At 36.9% G+C, this 19,843-nt stretch overlaps 1 long non-coding RNA gene across 2 annotated transcripts; it reads left to right on the top strand.

Annotated features, from left to right (window-relative positions):
- The first annotated feature begins 500 nt into the window (after positions 1–500).
- On the top strand, positions 501–12,055 carry LOC118767277. Of its 2 annotated transcripts, none has more exons than XR_005003183.1 (3): positions 501–549; positions 2,991–2,994; positions 11,862–12,055. It is a non-coding gene; the product is annotated as an uncharacterized LOC118767277 (long non-coding RNA). The 2 variants fall into 2 exon arrangements; XR_005003182.1 differs by having other exon boundaries at positions 521–533.
- Positions 12,056–19,843: the final 7,788 nt, after the last annotated feature.

Genomic DNA, 19,843 nt, shown 5'->3' with positions numbered 1-19,843 from the left:
GCGACTCAGAGAGTTGACCTGGGCGCCATGTGCTCGGGAACATGGAGAAGGGCATGACAATGACAAAGAAATTTCCACAACCGTCAGCTTGTACATGCCGAAGTTCAGCTTGCTCAGGCACCAGTAACCCTAGGGCCAGCCATGCATGCATGCATGCATGTATATGTGTGTGTGTGTGTATACAGGGTGTCCCGAAAAGATGTATACACATAGTGGTTTGGCAAAAGAGAACGATAGTATAAGTACTAGGCTTACAAAGAATAACAAATTTACAATTATTTAAGGTGTGTATACATTTTTTGGGGACACCCTGTATGTATGTATGTATAAATTTATGTATGAATGTATGTATGTATGTATGTATGTATGTATGTATGTATGTATGTATGTATGTATGAATGTATGTATGTATGTGTGTATGTATGTGTGTATGTATGTATGTATGTATGTATGTATGTATGATGTATGTGTGTGTGTGTATGTATGTATGTATGTATGTATGTATGAATGTATGTATGTGTGTATGTATGTGCGTATGTATGTATGTGCGTATGTGTGTGTATGTATGTATGTATGTATGCATGCATGCATGCACGCATGCATGCATGCATGCATGCATGCATGCATGCATGTATGTATGTATGTATGTATGTATGTATGTATGTATGTATGTATGTAATAAAATGTGTAAAAGCTTGGCCGGGCCTAAAAGTCATATAATGGCAACAATCATGAATCATTTCTGTAAATCTTCTTGGCAAGGGCTTTTGTTGTGTAAGGAAGATGCTCCTGTGTGATGTACACACATACACACATTAATCACAGAGAGAAAGTTATTAATTAATAGGTAAATTTAATCAAATTAGTGATGTTCAGAGTGGTTTCATCAACTTTCAGAAAGACGACCAAAATATACATACCGTGTGTGTGTGTGTCTGTGTGTGTGCATATATGCATGAATGTATGTGTGTATGTATGCATAGGAGTGGCTGTGTGGTAAGTAGCTTGCTAACCAGCCACATGGTTCTGGGTTCAGTCCCACTGCATGGCATCTTGGGCAAATGTCTTCTGCTATAGGCCCGGGCCGACCAATGCCTTGTGAGTGAATTTGGTAGGCGGAAACTGAAAGAAGCCTGTCGTATATATGTATATATATGTATGTATATGTTTGTGTGTCTGTGTTTGTCCCTCTAGCATTGCTTGACAACCGATGCTGGTGTGTTTACATCCCCGTCACTTAGCGGTTCGGCAAAAGAGACCGATAGAATAAGTACTGGGCTTACAAAGAATAAATCCCGGGGTCGATTTGCTCGACTAAAGGCGGTGCTCCAGCATGGCCGCAGTCGAATGACTGAAACAAGTAAAAGAGTAAGTATGTATGTATGATGTATGTATGTATGTATGCATGTATGTATGTATTTATGTGTGTGTGTGTGTGTGTGTATGTATGTATGTATGTATGTATGTATGTACGTACGTATGTATTTATGTATACACACACACATACGCACATAATACCTGCAATTATACATACCTTAGTTGTTCAGCTTTAGTTTTAGCTGGATGCTTCCTTGAGCTGTTTGTTTGAAAAAGTGCTCACGTGGTAACCTTGGCAACGGATTAAGTTTTCCAGTTTAATCTCGTTTCCTTTCGTTCTTCCCGATTTATTTCACGTGCAGTTTTTTTTCGTGGCTAGTAATTCATTGGTGGACCTATACAAGGATTATCTTCTTTATATATAAAAGTAAGGTTGTGCGTCTGTCTACTCTGATTTAGATTCCTAACTACTCCCACATTTTGCGGTGCAGTTTAACCAAAAGCGGGTATCTTATAGTCGTGATTCATATCGAGCCCTTCTGGATATTAGCGCGAGTCTACGATGAGTCTACGATTTTAAAAATAATTTACCATCATTGTATCCATTTTAATGCATATTTTTCTAAATATAAGGGAAGTAACTCTCTAAAAATGTCTACGATGCGTCAACGATTTTTAAAAAAATTTACCATCATATTTTTTCCCATTTTAATGCATTTTTTTGCTATTTTTTGGCTATAACTCTCTAAAAATGCTTTATAGTTATTTCCCTTACAAACCCGAGCAACGCCGGGCGATACTGCTAGTATTATATATAGAGGGAAGGGTGGGGGAGAAGGTGGGGACAGTTAGATTCTGTATTATGTAATACATTACTTGTTGGTCAGTGCGTATCAAGGTTTATCACCGCATCAGAATGCAAAGACACTTTTGGTACTCAACCACACCTTAATTAACAGGAGTGAAAGGCTAGCCAAGACAGAGGATACTCTGCGTTCGTGGGTGGGAGGGAGGGATGGACGACTACCCACATTCCCACCCCTTCTTGCTACACGTCTGCTTGTGATTTAACGGTCTGCGTAGAGAGTATCTCATACTATGAAGAATGGACATATTTATTAATATATATATATATCAGTTAAAGATCCTTCGGCGTAACTTCGGTATAGGTACCGGAAGTACCGGATACATTTCAAGAAAGTGTTTTTTATATATATATATATATATATATATGGGGGGGGGGTTAGGGTTTGTGTTAGGGGTAGGAGAAAAGGGTTTCTGTTATCTTCAGAAATGTAAACAAAGCCACTTACGGTACCTATACCGAAGGATCGTCGATCCTTCCTTATATATGACTTTCAGTTTTATGCTGGCGAAAGAAATCACTGGAGAATTTTTATCTAAGTAAATAATGGTTAATACACCGCATTCGGTATCGATGACAACGCATTGTAAACATCCGGTTACGGTGCACGCTAGCTAATACGATTCTTCGCCGCAATATGTCTGTTGTCAACTTTGAAATTACGATAAAGTATGACATAGAAATTTTATATACACTCCCTGATACGTATTAAAAGCTCTACAATTTGATTTAATTTTACCTAACACTACTTACAAATATAATACCATATATACATGTATAAAATACAGGAATTAGCGATACAACGAAGATGAGTTACGTTTCCTTTAGATACGCTCTTTTATACACGGTGGTGCGAAGTTTAAGTGTGTGTATGTGTATTCATATCGTTTATCTTTTGCTTGTATCAGTCATAAGACTGCGGCCATGCTAGGGCACCACCTTGAAGAATATTTTTAGTCGAATGTATCGACCCCAGTACTTTTTTTTTTAACCTGGTATTTATTCTATCGTTTTCTTTAGCTGAACCGCTAGATTACGGGGGCGTAAACACACCGGCATCGGTTGTCAAGCGGTAGTGAGGGGGACAAAGACACACACACACAGATACATACATATATACATACATGCATGCATACATACATACGACGAGTTTCTTTCAGTTTCCGTCTACCAGATCCACTCACAAGGCTTTGGTCGGCCTGGGGCTATAGTAGAAGACACTCCCCCCGACATACCATGCAGTGGGACTGAACCCAGAATCATATGACTAGGAAGCAAGCTTCTTATCACACAGCCACGACTGCACTTGTAGAATAGAGTTAGGAATTTTCTCGTGCACAAAAAAAAAATTACTTTGGAAATTTTTCCCCCAATAGGTCACGTCAGTTTTCAGCTGTTATGCCCTTGGTGAAGATGAGGAATGTGTGCTTATCAGATTTTCATTTTCACCAAATGCAGCAACCTGAGATTTTGAATCAAATTTTGTTAAAATCTTGATGATACTCATGCTCAAGTGGCGGCACGTGGCTTAATGGTTAGGTTGTCAGCACCATGATCGTAAGATTGTGGTTTCGATTACTGGACCAGGCGACGCGTTGTGTTCTTGAGCAAAACACTTCATTTCACATTGCTCCATCCCACTCAGCTGGCAAAAATGAGTAACGCTGCAATGGATTGGTGTCCCGTCCAGCTGGGGAACACATACGCCATAGAAACCGGGAAACTGGGCCTATGAACCTGGCTAGGCTTTAAAAGGGCGCATTTATTTATTTATGCTCATGCTCAAACCATACACAAGATTCAGCAGGCCTTTGGTAATGACTCCGTGAGCAAAACTCAGATCAAGGAATGGTACAACCACTTCAAATATTGCCACACCTGAGTGAAGAGCAAGGCACACTAAGGCAGGCCATCCACAAGCCAAATCAAGGTGCCAATTGAGAAGGTTTGGCAAATACTGATGAAAGACCATCATGTAACAATCTAAGAAATTGGAGGATTTATGCTTGCAGAGAGTGTTGGCAAAATTTGTCCCAAAGGTACTGGTGGAGCAACAGAAGCAACTCTATAAAGAAATCACTCAGGACATGTTGGACTGTGCAAACCATGACCCAAACTTTATGAAGACTATCATCCATCGCTAGTTTATCATCTCTGTTCAATGTGTGTGAAAATGAAAATCTGACAAGTACACACTACACATCTGTATTCTAAACAGCCAGATATTGACATGGCCTGCTGGTACTAAAATTTTCATGCATGCACAAGAAGGATGGTGTCACTTCCAACCCAAAATATTTTGTCCACGTGGCATTAGTTTTAGCAGGAGACAAAAATAAAATCAGATACTTTTTAAATGCACCTCATACATATTGAATTGTCACCTTTGATAGAGAGAAAAATGGTCATGCCGGAACATCTTTGATCATAGGTCTACTAAATGAAGATAGATGAGTTTTATCAACAGCAACAGCACTGTCACTACTGTAACAAATAGAGCATATGGTAATATTTTACCATTTTACTTATGTAATTTCAGAATTGTACTTGCCTAACAAAAATACAAAATACTGTTAACTTCATTTAAACGTTTATTATTTGGTGTCAAAATTTTCGTTGCATCACTCTTGTGGAAATTTCATCAATGACCAATGTCGCAGTTGGTGCAACAAAAATCTTGACACAAAATGGTATAAATGTTTAAGTGAAGTTAACAGCCGTTGTGTATTTTTGAATGGGTTTTCAATGCTGAAAGTGGTTTATATAATTGTTTCTCATCTAGGTACATGGCCGTCAATTTTGACGGAGGAAGATAATCAATTACATTGATACCAAAAGGACGAAAGACAAAGTTGGTACTTGGTAGAATTTGAACTCAAAATGCAATGAGTCAGAATAATTGTCACAAAGAATTTTGTACAACTTCCTAATGATTCTGCCAGTTCAGTTAATTTTATTAAACTAGGTTTTGGCGGGCATTTTTCAGACTTTCACATTAGTCCTTTAGCATTCAGGATTATTCTGTTAAATTATTTACATTGTTTTCAATTAATCATGCATTATCTCATAGCTTTGAGATTTCAATGATTTGGTCATATTTTTAGAACAACATTGTAGGAAAGCTGTTAGAGGCAAGATCTAGCCAGTTTGAATATAAAACTTGTAGAATATGTGGGTCAGATACAGCCTTTTTATATACTAATGGCTTAAATATGTACAACATTAAAAAAATATAGATTAACAATAAACTAATTATAGCAAGCTACTTTGGGTTGAGGTGATGATTGCTCTGGTGGAAGAGGTGAACAATTTTTCCAATGGAATGTTGAAAATCAGTGAAGATGTAAACAAACTATACTTCTTATGCAAGGAGGGTAGCTGTGGTCTTAAATCTATATTTATGTCATATAAAACAGACATTGTGACACTGAAGCAGCCGGGGGAAATACAGGAGGAAGAAAACATGTATGGACAATGGATAAGGAGTTTGCAAATCTAGTACCTAAGATACTCTTCTAGTTTCATATCTATTATTATTAATGAAACAACAGGATATATACCAACCTACAGTGGTGAGCTGGCAGAATTGTTAGCATGCTGGACATAATGCTTCGCAGTATTTCACCAGTCGTTTAGTTCTGAGTTAAAAATCCGCCAAGGTCAACTTTGCCTTTCATCCTTTCAGGGTCGATGAATTAAATACCAGTTGCTTACTGGAATCGATCTAATCGATAGGTACCCCCCTCCTCCACAATTTCAGGCCTTGTGCCAATAGTAGAAAGTATATATACCAACCTGCCTGGAGAAAAGCATAACTGAATTTTGGTTCTTAAAGAAGGAATGTGACTCTTTCATTCATATACTACAAATGATCGAGACTATCTGAGATGATAAAAATCTGCAAGATTTAAAAGATAGTAAACTTCCTTAAGATTTAAAAGATGGTGAGCAAGACAAAGAGTATTTCATGCATGCATGCATACATACACACACACACACACACACATACATACATACATACATGCATACATACATACATACGTACGTACGTACATACATACATACGTACATGCATGCATACATACACACATACATACATACATGCATACATACATACATACACACACACACACACACACACATACATACATACATAGTTCTTATTAGAACAGAAAATTTCTTCGGATGTGTATTTAAGATTTGGCTTTCCTTCATTTGCCATAATTGTTTAGTCTTATCTCAGCTCATCCAGCTGAATCGTTCGCATTCTATTCTCGTCAAAGTTTCTGTTCCCATTTTTAGACAAACACCATCGAAAGAAAAACAGGAATAAACAGCTTTATTATAAACAGAGAGAGGAAGAGAGGGAGGGGGGGGAGAGTGTGTGTGCGCGTGTTTGTTTGTGTGTGTATGTGTGTGTGTGTGTGTGTGCAGGCGTTTGCAAACACACCTGAGAACTGAGAAAACTTCAGAAAAAAGTATGATACAAGGGAGAACACTCTTATAATACTTTAAGGTAAATATCAAAGAAAAAAGACGAAAATTACACACACACACTCGCTAATACATAAAGTACTTCGAAGAATACGCGTTGAATGGTATTCTCGAGATTTTTTTTGTTTTTGGGGGGGTTTTTTTCAACATCAGACATCAGCAAATATTCATAAAATTACGAATAATTTAGGGCTGTGACAAGTTTATTGAGTGAAAGAAGAGAAGTAAATAACTTAAACGAAATATGGCAAATCTGGAAATTTTATTACATATATATATTCTTTTTCTTTTTTCTTTTTACTTGTTTCAGTCATTTGACTGCGGCCATGCTGGAGCACCGCCTTTAGTCGAGCAAATCGAACCCGGGACTTATTCTTTGTAAGCCCAGTACTTATTCTATCGGTCCTTTTTGCCGAACCGCTAAGTGACGGGGATGTAAACACACCAGCACACAAACACACACACATACATATATATATATATAATATATATATATATACATATATACGACAGGCTTCTTTCAGTTTCCGTCTACCAAATCTACTCACAAGGCATTGGTCGGCCCGGGTCTATAGCAGAAGACACTTGCCCAAGATGCCACACAGTGGGACTGAACCCAGAACCATGTGGTTGGTTAGCAAGCTACTTACCACACTGCCACTCCTGCGCCTATATATACTCTTCCTTTATTTTATCCTTTGTGTGCATGTAAAGATATTGTAATTTGGTGGTTGATTTGTTTGGTCACTGGGGAAAATGCCATGTGGGATTTTTTTATGGTTCTGAGCCTAAATCCTGCGGAAGACAACTTCGCTTTTCATTCTTCAGGGATCAATAAAATGAAATATTAGTCTGGTGATGGACGGGATTTACATGACTAATCCCTGCCCTCTCTACGTGTGCGTGTGGAGAGAGCAGTCCCTTTTATATGTCGATATCATTTATCTTTTCATCTCTTGCTTGTTTCAATCATTAGACTAAGGTCATCCTGGGGCAACACTTTGAAGAATTTTTAGTCGAATGAATCGACACCACTACATTTTTTTTAAAGCGTGGTACTTAATTTATCGGTTTCTTTTGCCGAACGGCTAAGTTGCAGTTACATACACATACCGACACCGTTTGTCAAACGGTGGGAGGACAAATACACACACACACATGTATATATACGACGGGCTTCTTTCAGTTTCCATCTACAAAACTCACTCAATGCTTTGGTTGGCCCAAGGCTATAGTATAAGACATTTTCCCAAAGTTCCATGCATGGAAACTGAACCCAGAACCATGTGGTTGGCAATTAAGTCTGTGTGTATATGTGTGTGTGTGTGAGAGAGAGAGAGAGAGAGAGAGAGAGGAGGGAGATAGATTTTTGGTGGTGGTGGTGGTGGTGGTGGTGGCCATCATCATGCGATCTAGCATGCTGCATTTTTAACTTCTAACATATTCATTACTAGACATGATTTACTGCCTTGACTGTTTACAAAAGAAAGATGCTGGTAATATAACTGGTGACTGAGAAGAGAAAACTGCTAAGTCTTGTAAAAGTTTAACATCGTGTTTGATTGTCCAAAGTTGTTTGTTGCCCAAGATTATCTGTCCGAATGTCTAAGGTGCTCTGATCTTAGTGGTTTGCCTTCTGTGAGTGCCCAAGGTAGTCTATGCAAGCACCAAATGGTCTTTAAAGGATGAAAAGAGAACAAATTCTAGATCACCCAAAGAAATAGATCATGCCATAGCTTCACGCTAATTGGTTGATTTATAGATCAATCACATGAGACCATGATGGCTTGTTTGTGATCCTTAACAGAACATCTTATATTTGGGGTTTGAATCCCTATATATCACACCAACCACAAACCAAATGTATCTGTTCACCTCCAACGATAGAGAGCAGTCACCATATTCCATTCCATAACTGCCATTTCTGAAGAATGCAAGGTTACATAATCGGACTGTTACCTAACACTCTGTTGAACCCCTAGTGCAAAACCAATCGGTAACATCAGCCATAATAGATGTATAATACTGTACACTTCAATTAATATCTATCTATTTATATATATATAGATACACACATATATATATATATATATATATATATATATATACCAGAGTAAGCACATAAAGTGAAACAAGGTGGGAGAAAATAGTACTCGAATACCAGAGGTAGAGTAATATGCTTTATTAAAAAGCAGCAAAAATATCACAAAAACTGTTACTCAGAGTTTCACGTTCACCAGGAACATGAAACTCTAAGTAACAGTTTTGTGATATTTTTGCTGCTTTTTAATAAAGTATATATGTATGTATGTATGTATGTATGTATGTATGTATGTATGTATGTATGTATGTAAATATGTATGTATGTATGAATGTATGTAAATATGTATGACTGTATGTATGTACTAGAGCCTATTGCAGCTTCTAGCTTTGCAAGCTCATGTCAAACTGTACAATCCATGGAAAACAGATGTTAAATGATGATGATGATGATGGTGATGGTAATGATGATGATGATGATAATGATGCTATATGAGCGTTTTTAAGGTAAACTTAACAAAAACGGAGGTTTTAGTAAGTAGGAAAGGGAGGTCTTTGATATATTCAGGAAAATGGTCTTGCTCAGTATGCAGAATGGAGTAGGAATAAACTCCATATGTTATACCCAATGTAAGCTATGGACACACAAGAGATGTAGTAGAATGATAGGTAGGCTAGATAAGAACATAAGCTTTGTATGTGATGGATGCACTGGAGTAGTATACACCAAAAATATGTCCTCTTAAATGCTCTGATGGCATTCTTGAAACAGTTGATAACTTTTGTTATCTCGGAGATGTAATTAGCAAGTGTGGTGGTTGCTTTGAAAGTATAGTAACCAGAGTAAGGACATGAAGAAAGTTCAGGGAACTTCTACCTTTATTGGCAACAAAGGTCTTTTCCTACTGCTTAAGAATTAGATTGTATGATGCTTATATTAGAACTACAGTGCTGTATGGTAGTAAAACATGGACCTTGAAAATAGAACACTTGAGAAGACTGGAAAGAAATGAAGTTAGCATGCTCCATTCGATGTGTAACATAAACACTGATTGTCCTCTGATTCACAGGTTCTTGTCAAACATCCACCTCATGCGAGCTTGGAAAATGGATGTGAAAGAATGATAATGATGATGATGGGATACGTATACTCCAAAGTTTCATATATATATATATATATATATATATATATATATATAATATATATATATATATATATATATATATATATATATATAAAATATTATTAGAGACAAAACCACTATTTTGCAAAACAAACAAGGAAAGACTTAATCAATACATAAAATTTTAATAAATAGTCAAAAAAAACCGCCACTACAATTGTTTCTTGTCTTGATCGACAATCTTCAGGTGGACTTCCAATAAGTCAGTTTCAAATTATATATGTATATACAACTTATAAACAAGGGCAAAAGAAAAAAATTTTAAAGCCAAATATGCCGAAAATAGACAAATCGTCAATAACCATATAATTTATCACTGTAAGCATGCGTCTAAAAAATTCCGGGCCAACCAAAGCCTTGTGAGTGGATTTGGTAGACGGAGAATGAAAGAAGCCTGTCATATATATGCATATATATATGTATGTGTGTGTATATGTTTGTGTGTCTGTGTTTGTCCCCCCAACATCGCTTGACAACCGATGCTGGTGTGTTTATGTCCCCATAACTTAGTGGTTCGGCAAAAGAGACCGATAGAATAAGTACAAGGCTTACAAAGAATAAGTCCTAGAGTCGATTTGCTTGACTAAAGGTGGTGCTCCAGCATGGCCACAGTCACATGACTGAAACAAGTAAAAGAGTATATTATATTTATATTTATATTTATTTATACGAATTGTACTTATTGTATCATATTACTCATTGATGTGCAGTTTTGTTCTATATTATTGTGTTTGATCTTGATGTTCATATGTAGTTGGTTAATAAATTATGTGAATGGGTATTATCTGGTAGTTGATTATTGATTAAAGTGTATTTCTCCATTTTCTTATTTTGTATATATATATATATATATATATATACATTTGATCTGTAACCGTTAGTCCAGTAAAATTATATTTGGCTTCAGTAATAATTATGGATTAGATATTATACACACATACATGCATATATATTCGTATATAGATGTATGTGCGTTTGTGAGTGTGTGTGCTTGTGATGGATTCTCTTATTGTGTTTGTGTGTGTGTGTGTGTGTGTGTTTGTGATGGATTCTCTTATTGAAGGTGTATGATCATTCAGCTTTTGCCAAAAAAAAACCTGTTTATAGTGATCAAAGTTATGTGCTGTACATTAAACTCATTCCCTCCACCAAATGAACATTGCCTGAACAGGTACGCTATGTACCAATGCATCAGATGTTGAAGTAATTGCTGAGCAATGTGAGATGAAATGTTTTGCTCAAGAACACAACACATCATCCAGTCTATGTGTGTGTGTATTATATATCTTTTAGATTCATTTATGGTAATGTTAAGGGTATGCAAACAGAGCTCCAATTTCATTATGCCGGCTGCTGTCTAATTATACTGACTAGTAAGTCAGTTTTTCAAGGTTGCATCATGATTATACCAATATAATGTAGGATAAATATAACAATAACAATAATTCTAGGATGGAATTTATAAATATTTAATACATTGCTACATATGTTTCCACAAGTCACATGAGTTTGACATCAGAGTCTGTATCCTTAAGATTAGCACAGTATAGTTGTATTATCTATGGTCATTCAGTTGATCATCATCATTTATTTATTTCATCAAGCAATATTGATGAAATGAATTAATAATGATAATCAACTGGATGCCCATGGATAATACAGACTATAATACTGTGTTAATTCCAAGGATACTGACTCTAATATCAAAATCATGTGATTTGTGGAAATGTACATAGCGATGTATTAAATATCTATTAATTCCATCCTAGAATTATTGCTATTGTTATATATACATCCATTTATTTTCTCATCTTTCTTTCTGTTGAAGAGCATAGGCTCAAAATGTAAAAGACTTTCTCACCTTCCCGAGCGTTAAACTAATACACCTGTTTGTTGTTTACACACCTGTCTTCATTTTTTTTTAATTGTAAATTCCAACTATATATATATATATGCGAGAGAGGGCCCAAAAGAAACCAGAATTTTGCAATATTATTTTATTCACTTGGTTTTGCATGTTTACACTGTTATCACCTTCAAAGTATTCTCCATTTGAAGCAATGCATCAATCTAGAAGTGTTTTCCACTGTTCGAAGCAGTGCTGGAACTCTTGTGAAGTGATGCCTTATAACACCTCCGTCATTTTTTTCTTCACTTCTTCCAAATTTACAAATTCTGTAAAAGCACCATCCGTTCGTGGCTGTTTGCCAGCTCTGTCTGGCCCCCGTGTCGGTGGCACGTAAAAGCACCATCTGTTCGTGTCCGTTGCCAGCATCGCCTGGCCCCGTGCTGGTGACACGTAAAAGCACCATCCGTTCGTGGCCGTTTGCCAGCTCTGTCAGGCACCTGTGCGGGTGGCACGTAAAAAGCACCCACTACACTCACGGAGTGGTTGGCGTTAGGAAGGGCATCCAGCCGTAGAAACACTGCCAGATCTGACTGGGCCTGACGAAGCCTTCCAGCTTCACAGACCCCAGTTAAACCGTCCAACCCATGCTAGCATGGAAAGCGGACGCTAAATGATGATGATGATGATGATGTAGCACCAGTTTTTGTCACAAGTAATGACCTTGAAAAAAAGGTTCAGATCAGCTTCTAACTGTTCTTTCAGCTCACAACATACATTCAGTCATGACTGCTTTTGATCTTTCATGAGAAAGCGAAGCACAAATTTTGCTGCAACTCTTTTCATTTGCAATTCCTCACTCAAAATTCATTGGTAGGAGCCCCAGGACATACCAGTCATATCAACAAGTTCATCAATTGTTTGGTGACGGTCCTCCAAGATCAGTAAAATTTATTTATTTTCCTATATAACATATAACGTACAGTTCATGAATTTTCATGTTTTCATTTGTTGGAGAGATTAACAGTTGTCCTGAATGAGGTTGGTCCTCAAGCAACAAGTGACCAGTGGTGGCTCATAGATAAAATTAGTTGGGGTGCTGCTTCAGAAAATTTTTAGCCATTGTTTTAATATTGTGTAAAAGGAAATATACATATAAAGAGAAAATCTATACATAAACTTGAACGGTTCACATTTTAAACACTGCCAGGTAGTGTGTTTAATTTCTTCACTAAACACCGCCACAAATTCCCCCTTGTTTTTCAAAAATCCCCTCTAAATCACAAAATAAGGTGGGGAAATGTGCCCTATTTTTCAAATCCTGGCAGCAACAGTGAAGCTGGAAGCAGGATAATAATCTAATTCTGCACTTTATCACATTCAAGAATATAAACACGTTTTTAAGTACAACACACACAGAGTCAAAAAGAAACACTACCTTTCACCTGGTACTGAATTTCATGCAGTGCTCTCTCTCCCTTGTGTGAAGCTTCCTATCTCAGACATATGAACATGCCCACAACAGCCCAACACTGCGTCGTTGGAACTGTGAAGCACAAGCTCTATAAAGCATTTTTGTATTTTTTCCTAAACTAGGGGATGGCTACTGACATTAAACTTAAGGATTATATAATGTACATGTATAAAGAAAGAACTAAAGAAAAAAAGGACTCATTATATTGAATGCTATCAATAATATTCTTTTCTACTCTAGGAACAAGGCTTGAAATTTTGGGGGAGTGAGCCAGTTGATCAGACTGATCCCAGTACACAACTGGTACTTAATTTATCGACCCAGAAAAGATGAAAGGCAAAGTCGACCTCGGCAGAAATTGAACACATAACATAAAGACAGACGAAATACCACTAAGCATTTCGCCCGGCATGCTAAAGTTTTTGCCGGCTCGCCACTTTGTCAATGCTATCGATAATATTGAGTGGAAATAGGGTGTACTGCAGTTTCACAGTTCCTATACACAAGCCACCACTGCAAGTGACCATTCCTAAAGCATAAAAACCTCTTGTATACTTGTGTTTTGCTCATGGAAGTGGCCTTGTAAGCTGTTTGACGCATGAGAACTGTTTCAGCAGCTGTTTCCCCCAGCTAAAAACAGAATTTCACAGAAGCATGCTATTCCTTTATTTCGGAAATCTCAAAAATCAACGAACAGGGGAGAAGCACTGCAAAACAAAGACACACCACATGGCAGTAAGACCTCAGCAGACAATGTCTGTTGGCAGATCGATGCCTGAAGTTTGCATTAAGTGGCTACTAGTGGTGGAAGCCTGAACTATGACAGGCTTCTCCCACAGTTACAGTTACTTTTTAGTACCCACTCATATATAAATATTTGTGTTTATAGGCACAAAAGTGGCTGTGTGGTAAGTAGGTTTCTTACCAACTACATGGTTCCAGGTTCAATCCCACTGCATGGCACCTTGGGCAAGTGTCTTCTACTATAGCCTCGGGCCAACCAATACCTGGTGAGTGGATTTGGTAGATGGAGACTGAAAGAAGCCCATCGTATATATGTATATGTGTGTGTGCGTGTATCTGTTTGTTGTCTGTATTTGTCCCTCCAACATCGCTTGACAACCGATGCTGGTGTGTTTATGTCCCCGTAACTTAGCAGTTCAGCAAAAGAGATCGATAGAATAAGTACTAGGCTTACAAAGCATAAGTCCTGGGGTTGATTTGCTCGACTAGAGGCAGTGCTCCAGCATGGCCATAGCCAAATGACTGAAACAAGTAAAAGAGTATGTGCCTGTGTGTGTACATATATACACACATACATACATATATATGTGAGTGTGTGTGTATGCATATATATATATATGCATACACACACACTCACATATGTATGTATGTGAATGTATGTATGTGTGTATATATGTGTATGCATATATATATATGCATACACACACACTCACATATATATGTATGTGAATGTATGTATGTGTGTATATATGTACACACGGAGGTTAAATAGAATTAAAGAGTGATTTTTTTTTGTACACAAGGGTCAAAGTTCATGACATTTTTTGTCAATGGAATGTCTTACTCTATTGTCAATGTTAAAGCTTGGTCCATATAAATATTTCACATACAATCAAAGTGGCTGTGTTGTTCTATATCAGCAAGACTTATTATATTATGTAGTAAAATCAATAAAAACGAATAGAGTGAACTTGTCATGAGGAATGGAAGATTGAAAGTTTTGGGCAGAGTGAAAAAAATGGCTGCAACTGATAAGGAAGGCATGAACACGCGGTTTCATATATGAACAAGATGTGGAAACAGTGGGAGAAATACGAAGGTAAGAATAATGGAATGAAAAGAAGCAGGCAAAATCAAGAGTGAGGTGAAGGTAAAAGATGAGGTAATAGAAGAAATGAAGGATAAGAAATGGTTTAATGAACTAAAAGGAGGTGTAAAAGAAGAAGTAAAAACAGCCATTTAACCCTTTAGTATTCAGATTACTCTGTCGAGTGTAAAGTTTATTTATTCACTTTGATTTGAATTAACCCTCTTGAGACATCCAAGTCTATTGATCAGCCCAAGTGAGACAAGGTGAAAGGACTTTGAGGCCTGATAGAACAAATGTTGTGAATGGTTGGTTTTGAAGTGTAAAAGCTAATCAGAGATTGTCTTTCAGTAGATGTATCTCAATCGAAAATAAATATTTGGTCTTTTTGGCTACACATACCAAAACATCGGATGCCCTTCCTAATGCCAACCACTCCGTGAGTGTAGTGGGTGCTTTTTATGTGCCACCGGCACAGGTGCCAGATGAGGCTGGCAAACGGCCACATTCGGATGGTTCTCTTACGTGCCACCAGCACTGGTATCACAGCTACAATTTCCATTGATGTTGATCGATTTTGATTTTGATTTAGTGCTAAATTAATATCTTCAACTGCAATGAAAAAAAAAATACATAGGAATTACAGAAAATATATCAGTTGATCCAAACATACATAGCATTATCACATGTTTGGTTTAAAACCAGAGTTCACTGGGGTCCTTTTATCTACAGAGATAATGTTATCAGGTCTAGACAGTGTATATAGCACATAAGTCCTCCAAGTATACCTTACTGCAAATCAGAGTTATGGATGAACTCAGTTCACAGACAATAACATTATGAAATACCACCTCACTCTCATAAATCAGTTCCCTTCATTTTACCATGGCAATCCGCTTCATTGATTGATGGACAGAATGCTATTGCATCTCTGCTTATAATGCATTTGATTAGATTGTATTCATTTCAAAATTAACTCCCCTTTTCTTTGAGAGCTGGCATGCTTCAATAAGTTCCATTGAACCTTGTGGCGTGCAACCAATCAAAGCATTTACTGATGAATTGATATTATTTCTTTCTTTCTTCCTCTTGTTCCTCTTTTTTTCTTCTTGTTTTTGTTTTTCTTTCTTCACTCAAGCTTGTTTTCTTCGGTTTGGGATTTGTATGTCAATGCAGTTTTGTATTATATATGTATGATACACAAATGTGTTATTTATGTAACTATTATCTTTGCCACATTTTCCAAAATATATAATTAGAAATTTGAAATTGAGAAGAAAAAAAATAATTAATAAAATCAAAAATTAAATAGGTGCAGTTATGACTGCATAGTAAGAAGCTTGCTTCCCAACCACATGGTTCTGGGTTCAGTCCCACTGTGTAGCACCTTGGACAAGTGTCTTCTACTATAGCCTTGGGCCAACCAAAGCCTTGTGAGCGGATTGGTAGACAGAAACTGAAAGAAGCTCATCGTATATTTATATAAATATATATATATATATATATATATATATATATATATATATATATATATATATATATGTGTGTGTGTGTGTATATATCATCATCATCATCATCATCTATATATATATATATATATATATATATGCATATATGCATATGTTTGTATCTGTGTTTGTCCCCCCACCACTTAACAACCAATGTTGGTGTGTTTACGTCCCCAATAACTTAGCAGTTCGGTAAAAGAGACCAATAGAACAAGTACTAGGCTTACAAAGAATAAGTTCTGGGGGAGATTTGTTCAACTAAACGCAGTGCTCGAGCATGGCCGCAATCAAATGACTGAAACCAATAAAAGAATAATACAAAAAAAAAACTACCATTAGATTTTTTTGTTTTGTTTTGTCTTCTCCAACTAATAGGCAGATTTCAAGTGTCAGAGCAAGGAATTTTGAAAGTCATCTATAATTCCTAACTTAAAAATTCTCCAGGGAAACTGCTCAGTCAATCTCCAAAAGCGACCAGAGTGTTTCTCTCCTACAAAACATTATTGCAATATTCACCACTATGCTCATGTAGCAGGGATGTACTTGACTTTTTTCATGGTCCTAGGCCTCCGTCCCCATACTTTGTTCATTTGTTCATTTTTTTCCTTTCATTCAATCAGCCATCTGTCAAAGGATTGCATAGATTGAATCTTTAAGAAATCGACAGATAAGAAGTATAGGATATCAACAATTGTGGTCTATATACTTAGCTAAGTTACTTAATCAGAAATCTACTTCTCTAGAATAAGACCGGAATCAAGAGAAGAAAACATTTAATAATAATAATAATGAAATTATTGTATACAGTGCTCAGGTGCACCACAAGTGCTCAGGTGCACCACATAGATATAACACATAGTGAGCTCGATAAGGAGTAAAATTAAGATGAAATTAGTTTAATAAGAGTAATAGTTTAGCCAGAGAGCTAATTAGTAAACTCAAAGAGAATACTAAGAAAGACATCACATTTGAAGTGCAAGTGGTAAGAATGTATCTTAAGCATTTCTTTGATGCAAAACACGAAAACAGTGCTAAGCTAAAGTATATGCTCTTAGACACAGGGTAGATGAAAGATGTTTACTGAGTCTGGTTGGCAGAGGTGCAATCTAGACCTTGGTGGGAGTGTTTTTTAGTGGTCTCTTGACTATACTGGGAAAAAATATTTGACTGCCGTTTTACCAGATCAAGCAACTACGTGAAGGTTACCTCATTTGGTGGTGGTGGTGGTGGTGGTGGTGGTGGCAGCAGCAGCAGCAATAGTAGCAGTAACAGTGACAATGACAGAAAGGAGGGTTAAACAAATCCTGGTGAATTGTTAAATAACAAAGAAGCTGACTGACTCAATCTTCATCCCAAGCAGTAAAAAAAAAAAGGAAAGAAAGAAAGAAAAACACAGAGGAATCCTGTTTTCATAAAAACAGTGGAAGCAGTCAGAGAGCAGTCAGAAAGGCAAAATCACAAAGCAATACACTAGGAAAAGTTCAGTGTGCATGGGCACAGAGTGATGAAATGAATCGGAAAATTGGAAGCACATCACATAGAACAATCAACTTTCAATATTGGGGTGGTCAATCTGTATTGAAGTAGATTCAGTTAAGAGATAAGGATTTGATAAAAATGGGATGCAAAATTTAAAAAAAGAAACCAAGGGGAATGTTGGAACATGTTTTCTGTTGCTGTAGACATGTTTCTCTCAGCTTATACTTGAAAACACCATCCTGTACTCCATCCGCTGGAAGAGGTTATTTACAAAGTGGTGCAAACGAGGAAGGATAAGGGACCGCAAAAAAGGTATTAAATCAAAAGGTATTAAGGCGGCGAGCTGGCAGAAACGTTAGCACGCCGGGCGAAATACTTAGCGGTATTTCATCTGCCGTTACGTTGTGAGTTCAAATTCCGCTGAGGTCGACTTTACCTTTCATCCTTTCAGGGTCGATAAATTAAGTACCAGTTACGCACCGGGGTCGATGTAATCGACTTAATACCTATGTCTGTCCTTGTTTGTCCCCTCTATGTTTAGCCCCTTGTGGGTAATAAAGAAATAGGTATTAAATCTGTGAAGGGGCAAAATAAAAAAGAAGGGAAGACTGTAATCTCCCTTCACATATGTACTTGTAGGATGTCAGCAGTGTTAGATAACTGAGAGAATGTTAGTGGATGAGGAAGGGAAGTAGGCAATGCTAACAGAAATGATGAACATGGTTTTGAGACCTGAATTAGTTCTTGTGCCAAATGCAGTTCATTGTATGGACGGCATGAATTGACTGTGTTATGGCAGACAAGGATACAGGAAGCAAGAGGAAGGAAGGCTCGAAATTATACAATGTTAATGGAAGAATATCAGAGAAATAGATGAAGGGCAGTGCTGTGAATGATGGAAGTTAGGTGTAGGTAATTTGCAAGTTTCACAGTTAGAAGGTGAATTCAGACACTGAATGTGATTGGATGTGAGGTAGAAGGGTGAGTGAGGCAGAAGAGATGATTCATATTGGATAATGTAGATATTGGCAAAAAACACCAGAAAAGATACATCTCAGTGGTACCAGGGGTTGTGATAACGATGATGATGGACGTTGTTACAGCAACAGCAGAGGAAACAAAGATTTTTTGGTTAATATCTAATTTAACACCAGCCACCAAAACAAAAAAAAAACACAAGTGTAATAGGTGCAAAAAAAAATGTGTAGTAAACGAATCTGAAAACCAAACTTTGCTCAAATGAACCGGGGAAGTGAGGGAAAAGAGGACTTTTGGAAAATTCGCACGATACAAGTTTTTCTTTCAAAACTTTCAAGGAAATGGATTTTTTTAATGAAATTTTATATAAATACCTTTCAAATGGCATAAAACTTAGATAAAACTTAGATATGTTTTGACCAAAGATTGGTCCAGGCCATGTCTAACTTAATAGCACCACCTGATAGGATTATTCGAATCCTGTTTAAGTCAAGTTTTGTTTATGGTTCATTCAAGTAGTGAGTTCTTGTTGGGTGAGTTGTATCCAATTATGGGTGGCTTATCTGGTATTCTTTGAAGGAGGATTACAATTATAAAGAAATTTGTGGGGAAAAGTTTTTCCGAAGGCGTGGGGAGAGGATTTTGGAAAAATTCACGCAATCTGATTTTTTCCCTCATAATTTTCAGGAAAATTGGTATCTTTTAATGAAAGTTCATACAAATACTTTTCAAATGGCATAGATTATGATTATAAAGAGATTTGTGAGGAAAATTTTTCCAGGGGGTGGGTAGAGGGGTTTCAGATCAGAAAGACCACATAAGTTCAT

The sequence above is a fragment of the Octopus sinensis genome, linkage group LG20 (genome assembly GCF_006345805.1).
Source record: "Octopus sinensis linkage group LG20, ASM634580v1, whole genome shotgun sequence".
Lineage (NCBI taxonomy): Eukaryota > Metazoa > Mollusca > Cephalopoda > Octopoda > Octopodidae > Octopus > Octopus sinensis.
This window is presented reverse-complemented; position numbering and strand designations above follow the sequence as displayed.